We start from the raw sequence: 15,617 nt of genomic DNA on the forward strand, positions 1-15,617 counted from the left end.
AGTCTTCTCCAACACCACAGTTCAAAAGCATCAATTCTTTGGTACTCAGTCTTCTTTATGGTACAACTCTCACATCCATACATGATTACTGGAAAAACCATAATTTTGACTAGATGGACCTTTGTCAGCAAGGTAATGTCTCTGCTTTTAAATATGCTATCTAGCTTGGTCATAGCTTTTCTCCCAAGGAGGAAGTGTCTTTTAATTTCATGGCTACAGTCACCATCTGCAGTGATTTTGGAGGCCCCCCAAAATAAAATCTGACACTGTTTCCGTTGTTTCCCCATCTATTTGCCATGAAGTGATGGGACCAGATACCATGATCTTAGTTTTCTGAATGTTGAGCTTTAAGCCAGTTTTTTCAGTCTCCTCTTTCACTTTGATCAAGAGGCTCTTTAGTTCCTCTTTGCCTTCTACCATAAGAGTGGTGTCCTCTGCATATCTGAGGTTACTGATATTTCTCCTGGCAATCTTGATTCCAGGTTGTGCTTCCTCCAGCCCAGCATTTCTCATGATGTACTCGCATATAAGTTAAATAAGCAGGGTGACAATATGCAGCCTTGATGTATTCCTTTCTCAATTTGGAACTAGTCTATTTTTCCATGTCCAGTTCTGTTGCTTCCTGACCTGCATACAGATTTCTCAGGAGGCAGGTCAGGTGGTCTGGTATTCCCATCTCTTGAAGAATTTTCCAAAGTCTGTTGTGATCCACACAGTCAAAGGCTTTGCCATAGTTGATAAAGCAGAAGTACATGTTTTTCTGGAACTCTCTTGCTTTTTCGATGATCCAGCAGATGTTGGCAATTTGATCTCTGGTTCCTCTGCCTTTTCTAAATCCAGCTTGAATATCTGGAAGTTCTCAGTTCATGTACTGTTGACTTCTCTTTTAGAGAATTTTGAGCATTACTTGGCTAGCGTGTGAAATGAGTGCCACTGTGCAGTAGTTTGAGCACTCTTTGACATAGCCTTTCTTTGGGATTGGAATGAAAATTGACCTTTTCCAGTCCTGTGGTCACTGCTGAGTTTTCCAAATTATCTGGCATATTGAGTGCAACACTTTCACAGCATTATCTTTTAGAACTTGAAATAGCTCAGCTGGAATTTCATCACCTCCACTAGCTTTGTTCGTTGTGATGCCCACCTGACTTCACAGTCCAGGATGCCTGGCTCTAGGTGAATGATCACACCACTGTGGTTATTTGGGTCATTAAGGTTTTTTGTAGTTTTCCTTCTTTACATTTCCTTTAAATGTTGGTGCTTAAATAGTTTCTTTTCTTGACCCTCTTTCTTTATTATTCTCCTTTCCAATTAAATCACAAAGCATTTATGAAAACTTGCATTATATAAAGCACTGTTATCAGAGACAAAAGAGATAGCCCTGCCTTCCAAGAGTCACAGTCCAATGAGGGAGATAGACAAGGCATCAATACAACAGGATGGAGTGCGATGCTGCCTAATTGGAAGAACTTTCCTGAGCTATGACTATCCAGGAGGAGTGCTTTATCCCATCTGTATTCCAGTGGACTCCTGCAAGAATCATTGCTTGCAATATTATAAGATGTGTATTTTTAGTTTTTATCCTGTTTCAGCATAGAGCTCCTAAAATTTCCTGAGATAAGAGCAGTAAAGGTTTTTGTCATATTAATGAGAGGACTTTTGGAAAGCGCCTAAGGAAGGAGGCTAGTTGCCAGGGGAACCAACCAGGTGATCCAAGATGGGACTTTCTATCTCTGGACCTCCTACCGCCTGACTTCCTGGGAGGGGAGGAGGTAGAGAGTGAGTTCAGCTGCCGGTGGTGAATCATTTAGTCATTTATGTCTCCAGAAAAGCCCCAAAGGATGGGTTTCTGAGAGCTTCCAACTGATGAACATGTAGAGATTTGGGGAGAGCGGCCTGCTCAGAGAGGGTTTCCTCCACACAAATAACTGTAGTGTATCATTTCTTACTGCTATTGGGGTTGCTAAACTAAAGTTTTTGAATACATAATCTCTTCACCTGAACATTTTCTGCATTTACTTTTCAACGTACACATTTTTCCATTTGATTTCATCATTTTCCAACTACTACAATCTCATTTCTCTAAATGATATATTATTTGAGTCTGCACAGATTCATATACGCTAAAACCCTGGAGAGGTGATTATTTTGAAACACAGGTTAATATTTGCATCAGTCATTGCCGAGAGTGCCTTTTGCAAAACTCTTCTTTACCTTTGTTGCCCTGGAAGGAGTTTAATAAATACTGCTAGATACTTGATAGAGAAGAGTAATTTCTGACTTAAGAACCACCTGTAAGATTTTCCTGTTTTCAGATGCCTTTCCTTTGGACCACTTAAACTTTTTCATTACCGTATGTTAAAGAGTAAGATGGGGTAGCTCAGGTGGTAAAGAAGCCACCTGCAATGCAGGAGACCCTGGTTCAATTCCTGGGTCGGGAAGTTCCCCTGGAGAAGTGATAGGCTACTCACTGCAGCATTCTTAGGCTTCCCTGGTGGCTCAGATGGTAAAGAATTGCCTGCAGTGTGGGAGACCTGGGTTCGATCCCTGGGTTGGGAAGATCCCCTGGAGGAGGGCATGGCAACTCCCTCTAGTATTCTTGCCAGGAGAATCCCTAGGGACAGAGGAGCCTGGCGGGCTACAGTCCCTGGGATCTCAAAGAGTCGGACACGACTGAGTGAATAAACACAGAAAGTAAGAAGTTAGAATGACTTGACTTTGTGTTTTTGCTGTTTGCATCTTTAAGTGGACATCATTAAATATTTTACGGAAATTGCTCAAAATAAGTAGTAATTAAAATAACATGTTTTCTAAAATTGTGCATAGTATTAAGGATCTTTTAGATATGATTTTAAAAATTCTAGTATTTTTCTTTCCTTTAAGCTTTTGGAAATTATAGAATGTTGTATACGTGACCTTGAGCCTATGAGCCTATATGTGGAAACATACTTTTCAGTCTCGGATTTAGAGTATGATTCTGGAAGACTTGGGAGGTGTTCTTCATCCTTTCTTCCCGTGTTTGGTTGTCTTCTAGCTCTTTGTCTAATCGTACACTGAATAGGACCACAGAAAAGAGCTGAAACTCAAATGCACTGTTATTTGTTCATGCCTTTAAAAAGTAGATTAGTGATAAAAGCATGAAGTAATTTGCTAAAATATTTTATACAGTCTGCAATTTTAAAGTGCTCCTATTAACCTTCCTTCTTCTTTATCCTGGGTAATTAAAAGTACTCTATCAATTGAGCTGATTGTATTTTTCATTTTGTTTATTGTTTTCTCAAGAGGCCTAATTTCTGTATAATCCTGCAAGTATTCATATATAGTAATTTACGTGGTATTTAGCTATTTCTGAGAAATTCATAGCCAGACTCATCTTTGATTTTCTTTTAGGCTCTATTTAATAAAGATTATGAAGAGGCATGATCATTTGAGATTTCATTGTGGTTAATAATGGTGTTTGAATGTCAGGTTTTTTTTCCCCATATGGTCATTGATAATTGGGATTTTTAATTTATCTTGTAATGAGAATAAAAATCTTTCAAAATACTGTCACCTTTGAATCTAATTACAGACTGATATGACCATTGTTAGTGGATGATTCTTTTTTTAGTTTAGTTTAAAATGTACACTTTTCTTTTCTTCCCCAAATAATTGTTTTTATGGTCAGAATCATGAAAAATGGATTAATTATGCAGAAAACTTTACATCTCATTCTCTTCACCATTTATATCAATGATAGCATAGAATCAGTTCAGGGAAAAGGCATGGGCCAAGTTGTATGTAGACAATATGTGGTCAAGTTTCTCTGAAACTTGTATGTATTCTGTCTAAACTCCCAAGTCCAGTGCTAAGTGCACAAAGGTCAAACCAAAAGTTCTTATCTAATTATCTTATTCAAGGACCAGAGGCACCCCTTCTCATCTAGGTTTTCTTTTAGGAATCAGTGCTTGACTGAAATGGTAAGACATCGTGAGCATGGGTTCTTCTAAGGATCAAAGTGGAATCGGTTCAGTTTGTACGTTTATGGAGCCTGTGAGTACGGATTAAGCGCTTTTGTTCCATCCTCATTATGGGAGAGGAAACAGACACACAAAATATCCTGAGCACATCTCATGGTAAATGCTGTGGGGGAGGTGTTGGTTCGGGGGAAGGTCCGCACAGAACAAGCACACAGACCAGCCCAGGAAGACCCAGGACGGCCTCGCGGAGAAGATGAAGTCTGACCAGCTTTTCAAGTCGGTTAGAAATAAGCCAGATGCAAAGTTGGAGGGAGGCAGAGAGAACACACAAGCAAGGAATGGTGGCTAAAATAACAAAAAGATTAAAAAGAAACCCAGCATTTATTGATTCAGGCACTATTTTAAGCGATACTTGAAAAGATTTCATCTTCCCAACAAACATGAGGCAGCTGTTACTGCTCTAAATCTCTCTGTGAGGAAACTATGACTCTGAATATTGAAGTAAATCCCCAAGGCCACAGAGCCAGTAAGCGACAGAGCTGAGACTAAGACCCACCCCGTTTGACTCCAGTATTTGTACTCTAACCTCTCTGCTGTTACAGTCTTTTGCTGTAGTTAGTTGATGGCTATAGTGAACTATAAGTGGACTGAAATTGCTCGATAAAAATCTTAGTTTGGGAAATAAGACACAGCTGGAGAGTCTCGCTAGTAGATATTGATTTTGTACATCTCAGTAAGAAGATTGGGCTAGGGTCTCAAGTATAATTAGTGACCAATTTTATTTTATTATTATTTTAAAATTTTCAAAATGACATAGGATGATTTGTTTATAAAATATAAAACCACATGCTTGGATATTAAACAATGTGAAATTACTGTTAAAATTTAGCTGCATCTTCTCAAATTCTGTGCTTTCCTGATGATGAATTAGTAACAAACAATTGGTAGACTAACATTCTGATGGTTATTGGTTTACGTATTTTACTTTGTTCTGTGGTGTTGCTAAGGTTTCTAACCATTCAGAAGGTCAGGTGACCACCTTAGGTGTTGGTGTCCCTGTAAAGAATGGATCAGAGGCTGATGAGACTGATTACAGGGAGCCCAGTTAGGCATCAGTGACTGTAAATCAGGCAAGAGATGACCAGAACCTAAACTGAGGCTGTGGTTGCAGCAATGACAAGTGAGACTGGTGGTTTTGAGGAGCACTTAGGAAATGCTACTAGCCTGGGCCCGTGAGCATGATTCCGCATCTCAGCTCCACCAGCTCCATGTGATTGCTTGTTCCGCTTCTTTCCTAAATTTAATTTTTAGAATATCAGTCTCTGGAGAAAGAAATGGCAACCACCCCAGTATTCTTGTGTGGGAAGTCCCATGGATGAAGGAGCGTAGCAGGCTACAGTCCACGGGGTCACAAATGGTTGGACACCCCTGAGTAACCAGACAATACAACAGGAACCCGTCCCTTGGGATAGTTGTGAAAATGTCATGAGATGGTGCTTGGACATCTCCTAGCACGGGCTCTGGTTGCTGATATCTTTGCAGTCCACGGTAGTTAAAAGCAAAAGGAATACATTTTTCTGTGTTAAGATCCCAGACAAGGCCTAAGTTTCCCACTTCAATGCCAGCACCCGCCCCTGAGTCCCTCCACGAAGGGGTGGGCTTGTGGGCCTCCAGGCCTTGCAGCTCTCCTGCCTGCCTCTGCTTATCGCAAACCATGACTGTGAGCGTCATCTCTCATGCCTGCAGTAGGTGCTCAATACATGCTTATGAAATTAGTTCAGAATAGCTACTGTTTATCAGGCAATTCCTGACATTTATATAGTGATTCACAGTTTACCAAGAAAAAAATATCAATCTCAGAAGCTACCAGCTGTGTACTTCCTAAATCAAAAATAATGTTTTCCTTCAAAATTCACTGGACATTTTATTAAAGTGAAAGTCCTTTTAGACTCTAGGTTCCTGAGGTGCTGAGATAGGCTGGGCTGAGGGTGGCCGGGAGACCTGGAGGGCTGCAGGAAAGGGTCATTCTTTCACTAAACGCTTGTTTTGTGCAGGAACATGGGACAGTGCCAAGGAATGAGCAGTGAGCCTTTAGAGGGAAGGACAGGTGACCCAAGAGTTGAGGCTGAGATTCTCTAAGCTGTCCATGAAATGAGCAGTGTGTTGACCTGAGCAGAGAGCCAGCAAGCAGTTGATGGGGAGCCCTGGCGGTTTGGAATGAGAAGAGGCTCAAGGTGGTGTGTGGTATATAGCACGGAGGTTGGTGGTGGGGTTGCTGACACTCAATTAAGCAGTTAAGGTTTCAGTCTTGGGCATTGAGATTCTAAGCAAGGACTTAATTGTGGCTGAAAAGGCTAAGAATTCAATTTTTGTTTTGAGTTTGAGGGCAAGGAAATGATCATTTTCTGAATGTGCCAAGTACTTTGGTAAATGCTTTACACATGTAATCTCATTTCATTCTCACAGTAAATCTGCCAAGTAGGTAACACCCTTATTTTGAGAAATTTGAGGGTAGGGCATGTTAAGAAGTGTGTGTAAATGTTCACAGGTATGAAGTGATGAAGCTTGATTTTCTCCCTGCTGTGTTTTTCCCCAGGACACCTGTTCTTCCAGCTATGATTATCATTAGTGTCCAGTTGATAAGCCATTGACCTTAGGGTTTCCTATGTAATGAGAACACAGAGTTTAGTATATGTGGCTGGGGAAAGTATCATTTGGACTTCATAAATCTCTAGAAGTTTTTTTTTCCTAAAGGGGAAATTCTTCAAAATTTAGAAGTTTTATTCTTTGAACAACATTTTTTTTTATCCTCTTCTGTGTGTCAGGTATTATTTTAAATACTTAAGATATACAAGTAAACAAAACGAAAGAGAAATTCACAATTCCAGTAGGGAAAAGATAATTAAAAAATGTAATGTTTAGTAATCCTTGTGTGTGTACTCAGTTGTGTCCTACCCTGGGATCCCACGGACGGTAGCCCACCAGGCTCCTCTGGCCATGGAATTCTCCAGGCAAGATTACTGGAGTGGGATGCCATTCCCTTCTCCAGGGGATCTTCCCCACCCAGGGGTCAAACCTGCATCTCTTGCATCCCCTGGGTTAGCAGGCAGATTCCTTACCCCTGTGCCACATGGGAAATCTTAAGGAGGATGAAAGTGAAAGTATTAGTTGCTCTGTTGGGCCTGTCTCTCTGTCACCCCAGGGACTGTAACCTGCCAGGCTCCTCTGTCCGTGGAATTCTCCAGGCCAGAATACTGCAGTGGGTTGCCATTCCCTTCTCCAGAAGATCTTCCCGACCTAGGGATTAAACCCCGGTCCCCTGCCTTGCAGGCAGAATTTTTACCATCTGAGCCACCAGGGAAATCCACTTAAGTAATATAGTATAAGATAATAAGTTAATGTTAAAAATCAGGGTGTGGGGCATCAGAATTGAATTTTTAAATAGGTTTTCCATGATAAATATCACTGAGCAGTTGACATTTGATTAAAAAATAGGTTATCCCTGTACTCAAAGATTACTGCTGGTCCCATAAAACTGTGTGTAAATTACCATTGCACTTTGTTTATTCATGTTTTTAGAAAGTTTATTTATTTATTTTAATTGGAAGACAATCACTTCTCAACCATTACACCTTTAAAGGAGCCTGCCTGTTTGAGGACTTTTCTTTCGGTCACTGCTACCTCCACCTACTTCAGCCCTGTTCAGTGTCGGCGCTAGTGACTAGATGCTTGTGATCCCAGTCCTGCTTTGAGGTTGAGATAAATTCTGGCAATCTTTTGGGAACTCTTCCCCATTGGTGAGTGAGCACTGAAAATAACAAGAGCTTAACTGGGCAAAATAAAATTTTAGGCGATGATGTGAATTTTCTTCTGCAGTCTTCCTAATTAAATCCATCCTGCTTGGCCCTCCCACATGATCTGATTTCTGCTCAGTGCCCTGAGGGATGGATTACCTGATTTACATCCTGGAATGGTGTGACTGCAGAGGACCACACTGGCAGAGAGGCATCTCTCACCATCTATAGCCACGCTTGCTTGGCATTTCTCTTGATTCCTTTAGGAGTAAACCAATATTTTGTGAATGTAATGTTGTATGCAAACTTGGGAAGATTTTGTTTCCCCCCTGTACATAACATCGTCAGCTGTATTTAATGAATTCTGGTGACCTTAGAGAGTATATGTTTTTCCCTGTGTATCCATCAAAAATAGAAAGATTCCAAGAAAATGTATCCATAAGGGGCAGTTTGAATGCAACTAAACAGACAGATGTTCAAGAACATGCTTTTCTTAATGAAATATGGTCTGTGATGCGCAGAGTATCAGAGGGCTTGAAAAGAGCCAAAACTATAGAAGCCTCCAAAACTACAGAAGCCTCATGGAGCTGAGATATAAGCTTACCACGGCCTGTTAACAGAGCTCGACAGCTTATGTACTGTTTCACCCTGTTACATGCCTAATAAAGTAATAAAAATGTATGAGGGATAAATAAAAAAGGTTCTGATTCGTGAGGCATAAAATCTCTGCTGTGAATTGGAATAGTTTTTGGAGTTACAGTTACATTTTTATTTGTAGTTTTAAAAGTGCAACTAACAGTTTGCAGAGAGCTAATGTGTATATTGTCACCCTGCTTATTTAACTTATGTGCAGAGTACATCATGAGAAACGCTGGGCTGGAAGAAGCACAAGCTGGAATCCAGATTGCCGGGAGAAATATCAATAACCTCAGATATGCAGATGACACCAGCCTTATGGCAGAAAGTGAAGGGGAACTAAAAGAGCCTCTTGATGAAAGTGAAAGAGGAGAGTGAAAAAGTTGGCTTAAAGCTCAACATTCAGAAAACTAAGATCATGGCATCTGGTCCCATCACTTCATGGCAAATAGATGGGGAAACAGTGGAAACAGTGTCAGACTTTATTTTTTGGGCTCCACAATCACTGCAGATGGTGATTGCAGCCATGAAATTAAAAGACACTTACTCCTTTGAAGGAAAGTTATGACCAACCTAGAGAGCATATTAAAAAGCAGAGACATTACTTTGCCAACAAAAGTCTGTCTAGCCAAGGCTATGGTTTTTCCAGTGGTCATGTACGGATGTGAGAGTTGGACTGTGAAGAAAGCTGAGTGCTGAAGAATTGATGCTTTTGAACTGTGGTGTTGGAGAAGACTCTTGAGAGTCCCTTGGACTGCAAGGAGATCCAACCAGTCCATCCTAAAGGAGATCAGTCCTGGGTGTTCATTGGAAGGACTGATGCTGAAGCTGAAACTCCAATACTTTGGCCACCTGCTGCAAAGAGTTGACTTATTGGAAAAGACCCTGATGCTGGGAGGGATTGGGGGCAGGAGGAGAAGGGGACAACAGAGGATGAGACGGCTGGATGGCATCACTGACTCAATGGACATGAGTCTGAGTAAACTCTGGGAGTTGGTGATGGACAGGGAGGCCTGGTGTGCTGCAATTCACGGGGTCTCAAAGAGCGGACACAACTGAGTCACTGAACTGAACTGAACTGAATGTACACACATGCATTTTATTTAGATGTGTTTATTTACCTTTTACCATATATACATGCACTTTTTACCAAGGATACGATTTTGTTTTTAAATTGATTTTTCAGTAAAATGAGTGACTATTCTATTAATCTGTCTTTAAACACACTGTCTCTCTCAGACACACCCCCTAAGAAAACAACCAAAATATTTAGAGTTTTAAATAGATGAAGCTTTGGTTAATATACCTTATTATTTAGCCCCTGCTTGTGAGAACACAGCAATGTGTAATATTATTAAGTATAAGGACAAAAAAGTTATGACTTAATGATTTTTATAATGTGGGCCAAAAAGATCACAGAGGCTAATTTCCTCCTGTGGGATGATTCATTATAATTATTCTGTTCAAAATCAATTTCTTTAATCATTGAAGAGTTACAAATAAAATAGTTAAATATGAATATCTCTTTTTCTCTTTTATTTTTAGTATTCAGAAACATGTAGAAAAAACCTTAATGAGGTAATTCATGTGTTTTTCCCCAAACTGCAATTTTATTGACAGTTATTATATTCATATCATATACTTAATCATCTTTTATTCTAAATAACAGGGTTTTTAAAATTATTACAATTAGTTCAAGTTTGTATATTCAGATCTTAAAAGAATCTATGATAAAAGTATTTTGTTGGAATCTTTTACTTTCCTAACTACTATCCTTTTTTTATCCTTTATCCTTTTAAGAAACTACTGTAAATTTCATGGTGGACTATGATTGTTTTACTATGTAAATTTAAAATTTTAGAAAATGAACATATTATTTTTCATGATTTTGAATTTAATTCATGGTCACTGGAAAATAAGAACAAAACTATAAAATAGGAAGAACCACAGTCAAAATCTTATCGATTATTTAGGAATAACCACTGCTGAAGTTTTTGTTGTTGTTTTCCTTAATTCTTTTATTTTTGGCTCTGCTGGGTCTTTGTTGAGAGGGCTTTTCTCTATGGTGCTGAGCGGGGACTATCTGCTGCAGTGTGCAGGCTTCTCATTGCAGGGACTTCTTTTGTTGTGGAGCGTGGGTTCTAGGGCGTGCTGGTGTTGGTAGTTGTGGCTCCTGGGCTCTAGAGCATAGGCTCGATGGTTGAGGCCCACAGGCTTAGTTGCCATGTGGGGTCTTCCCAGACTAGGGACCGAATCCATCTCCTGCACTGGCAGGCAGATTCTTTACCACTTGAGCTACCAGGGACGCTACGAAGTTTTTTATGTATACATTCAGACTTCTAATATACCTCTATATTTTATGCATATATATTTATTAATATCAATAAAATTCTTTTATTTTTTCACACATATTCAGTGATGTATTTTATATATATATGTATTCATATGTAAATGTAAATGTAAGTGCCTATATATTGCAAAGGGATTTATAGCACAGATAATTTTATAACCAGTATTTTGCTTATGGAAATTAGTAATAAGAAATGTGACTTGAGTCTTTATGGGTAGGTAGAGAAGACAGTCATGTCATTAATTTAAACTTTCCATATAAATGCAATAAAACAATTATATTTAAGTTAGTAAATCTCTACTCCCTATTTCACCCATTCTGCCATTCATATATGATCTCCTTATTAAGGCCTTCTTTATATCTTCCCTTTCCCTGAAAGATAACAGAGCCAAGTCTTGTCTGTCCTTATATCACATCCAGTGTTTATGGTGGGTGAGCATTTGGTAGGTAAGTGCTTTAATAATTAATTGATAATGGGTCATATACCTTTCTGGGATGGGGCAAAGTATTTATCCAAGCATGTTGTCTTCAAGAGCAATGACATTTCTTTGATTTGTGAATCCTTTATGCATTTAATGAATAAAATATTTATTAAATCCTTCTATGGCTTTGCAGAATGTTCCAGAATATCCTCTAAGAGTATGTAGAAGAAAAGGTGCCCTTTGGGCAAATTCTGCTTTTTAGGGGGTAGGGAGAGGTGAGACCTATAAATTCCCTTGTCCTTTAATATCTTACTTAAAAATTTTAAATTAAATGTTATAGGTGTATAATATACTGGTTAACAATTTTTAAAGATTATACTTCATTTATAGTTATTATAAAATATTTGCTTTATTCCCCTTGTTGTACAACATATCCTTATAGCTTATTTTATACTTAACAGTTTGTATCTCTTAATCCCTTATCCCTATGTTGTTACTATATTTATTATATATTACCCCTACTTAGTTTTTTTTATCTTTTAAAATTCTAGGTATCTAAAAATAATGAATAATGCTGAACCTTATATCATGCAAATCAGAAACAATGCTTATTTTTAATTATTTTATAGAATAATATATAGATACTGAAAATTTCTATAATGAAAATGTGAAAACTAAAATATTCTATTAGATTAATCCAGATACAAAACTTCTGTCTAGAGCAAACACTGGGACCTTTTCTTTAAAATTATTTTACTTTAATTTTTTAATAGACTTTATTTTTTAAAGTAGTTTTAGGTTCATAGCAAAACTGAGTAGAAGATACAGAGATTTCCTATACATTCTTTGTTCCTATACACACAGCCTTCCCACCTATCAAAATCACTTAACAGAGTGGTAGGTACATTTGTTGCAATGAACTATATTGACACATCATTATGTTTAGCTTTGAAAAACTGCCAAACTGTTTACCATAGTGATTGTACAGTTTTGCACTCCTACTAGCAGTAAATGGGAGTTCCTGTTCCCTACAAGAGACTGAGCTAGACTTGTCTGTGAGTGTCCAGGAGTCTCTGGCAGAGGTGTAGGGTCAGGGGTACTGAATACAAAAGACAGGGCCCAGTGTGGTATAAGTCGTTTTGAAACAGGTTGCCATTGCAGTCATTACCCCTACCATAGTTTAACCTGAGACCAAACTACAGGGAGGGAACACAGTCTCACCATCAACAGAAGACTGGATTAAAGATTTACTGAGCATGGGCCTGACCATCAGTTCAGTTCAGTCACTCAGTTGTGTCTAACTCTTTGCGACCTCATGGATTGTAGCACACCAGGCCCCCCTGTCCATCGACAACTCCTGGAGTTTACTCAAACTCATGTCTATTGAGTTGGTGATGCCATCCAGCCATCTCATCCTCTGTCATCCCCTTCTCTCTCCCTCAATCTTCCCCAGCATCACAGTCTTTTCAAATGAGTCAGTTCTTTGTATCAGGTGGCCAAAGTATTGGAGTTTCAGCTTCAGCATCAGTCCTTCCAATGAATATTCAGTACAGATTTCCTTTGGAATTGACTGGTTTGATCTCCTTGCAGTCCAAGGGACTCTATAGAGTCTTCTCCAACACCACAGTTCAAAAGCATTAATTCCTTGGTGCTCAGGTTTCTTTACAGTCCAACTCTCACATCCACATATGAATAATGGAAAAACCACAGCTGTGACTAGACAGACCTTTGTTGGCAAAGTAATGGCTCTTATTTTTAATATGCTGTCTAGGTTGGTCATAACTTTCCTTCCAAGGAGCAAGCGTCTTTTAATTTCATGGCTGCACTCACCATCTGCAGTGATTTTGGAGCCCCCAAAAATAAAGTCTGACACTGTTTCTATTGTTTCCCATCTATTTGCCATGAAGTGATGGGACTGGATGCCATGATCTTAGTTTTCTGAATATTGAGTTTTAAGCCAACTCTTTCACTCTTCTGTTTCACTTTCATCAAGAGGCTCTTCAGTTCCTCTTCACTTTCTGCCATAAGGGTGGTGTCATCTGCATACCTGAGGTTATTGATATTTCTCCTGGAAATCTTAATTCCAGCTTGTGCTTCATTCAGCCCAGAGTTTCCCATGATGTACTCTGCATATAAGTTAAATAAGCAGGGTGACAATATACAGCCTTGATGTACTCCCTTTCCTATTTGGAACCAGTCTGTTTTTCCATGGCTGGATGGCATCACTAACTTGATGGACATGAGTTTGTGTAAACTCTGGGAGTTGGTGATGGATAGGGAGGCCTGATGTGCTGCGGTTCATGGGATTGCAAAGAGTCGGACATGACTGAGTGACTGAACTGAACTGAACTGTTGTTCCATGTCCAGTTCTAACTGTTGCTTCCTGATCTGCATACTGGAGAAACAAGAGAATTCCAGAAATACACCTACTTCTGCTTCATTGACTACACTAAAGCCTTTGTGTGGATCACAAGAAACTGTGGGAAATTCTTAAAGAGATGGGAATACCAGACCTCCTTAGAAATGTGTATGTTAGTCAAGAAGCAACAATTAGAGCAAGACATGAAACAACATATTGGTTCCAAATTGGAAAAGGAGTACATTAAGGCTCCATAATGTCACCTTGCTTATTTAACTTATATGCACAATACATCTAGTCAAAACTATGGCTTTTCCAGTAGTCATGTTTGAGTGTGAGAGTTGGACTATAAGGAAAGCTGAGCACCGAAGAACTGATGCTTTTGAACTGTGGTGTTGGAGAAGACTCTTGAGAGTCCCTTGGACTGCAAGGAGATCCAACCAGTCAATCTCAAAGGAAATCAGTACTGAATATTCATTGGAAGGACTGATGCTGAAGCTGAAACTCCAATACTTTGGCCACCTGATGCAAAGAGTTGACTCACTGGAAAAGACCCTGATGCTGGGAAAGATTGAAGGCAAGAGGAGAAGGGGATGTCATAGGATGAGATGGTTGAATGGCATCACCAACTTAATGGACATGAGTTTGCACAAGCTCTGGGAGCTGGTGATGGACAAGCAAATGTGCGACTTCACTTTCACTTTTCACTTTCATGCATTGGAGAAGGCAATGGCAACCCACTCCAGTGTTCTTGCCTAGAGAATCCCAGGGATGGGGGAGCCTGGTGGGCTGCCATCTATGGGGTCGCACAGAGTCAGACACGACTGAAGTGACTTAGCAGCAGCAGAAGCAGTTTATATATATAGTTTTATATATATATATATATATATATATATATATATATATATACACACATGCTGTTCAAATATATATATTTATGTATTTGAATCCACTATTGCTATTATTATTTTCAACAAATGTTAGATCAGTTAAGAAAAAGAAAAGTACAGGTTGCATCTTAGGTTTTTCCTCCTGCAGTGTTCTTGTTTCTGTGTAGGTTTGATTTTCTGATCTGTATTGTTTTCCTTCTCTTTGAAGTCGTTCTTTTAACATGTCTGCAATACAGAATTCTAGGAGTTTTTGTTTTGCTTTGTTCTCTGTATGCTTTAAATGTTCCACTCTATTCTCTTTTCTTGGGTTTTTTCCCTGAATAAGTCAGGTGTAGTTGTTATCTTTAATCTTGTGTAGATAAATTGTCCTATCCTCTGGCTTCTTTCAAGATGTTGTATTTACTTTGCTCTTTGGCAGTTTGAATATGATATGCCTAGGTGCAGTTTTTTTTAATCTTTGTTTTAATTTGGTGTCTAATATTAATTTTAGAATATTATTTCATGATTGCTCAAATATTTCTTTTCTATCTTTGTTTTCTCCTCCTGGAATTCCAGTTTGGTAGTTGTCTCTTAGCTCACTGAGATCCATGTTGGACTTCTGATATCTAGAACTGTATGGGAGTAGGTTTGTGTTTTTTAAGTAACCAAGTTTGTGATAATTTGCCACAGCAGCAATAGTGTTTTGACAATTTCTCTTATCATATTTACAAGTTTTTTCTCTTTTATCCAGGTTTTTTTTTTCTAACCAACTTTGCACACATGTTTCATTTTAAGTGGCTTGAACATTTCCTGAAAAAAAGATAATGCTGGTAAGAAAATGAACAAACAGAACAGTACAGTGTACGGTCCAAGATCACATTATATAAAATGAAAAAAATTGTACTAAAAGAAACAACTTAAAAATGCTGCTTAATAAATCAAGAGACTTATTTTAGATTGCTGAGAGATTTTCAAGTAAGAAAAATGCCGTTATGCTATGTTGTTAATTAAAGATGTCCCTATGAAAACTTGAGTCAAGTTCTTCTCTGTGAAAGGTAAAGAAAGTGACTTAGGGAAGAGACAAAGACGGCTTTCCAAACAACATTCTCTGGAGAGGTTGCTCCACCAGGGAAAACCATTATGAGGGCTGATTAGTTAGATGTAGATGAAATAAGAGTTAAAACAATCTTATGATTTGTCATCAATATTCAGATACCTTTGAGAGTAAAAT

This window comes from Dama dama, chromosome 17 (genome assembly GCF_033118175.1).
Source record: "Dama dama isolate Ldn47 chromosome 17, ASM3311817v1, whole genome shotgun sequence".
NCBI lineage: Eukaryota > Metazoa > Chordata > Mammalia > Artiodactyla > Cervidae > Dama > Dama dama.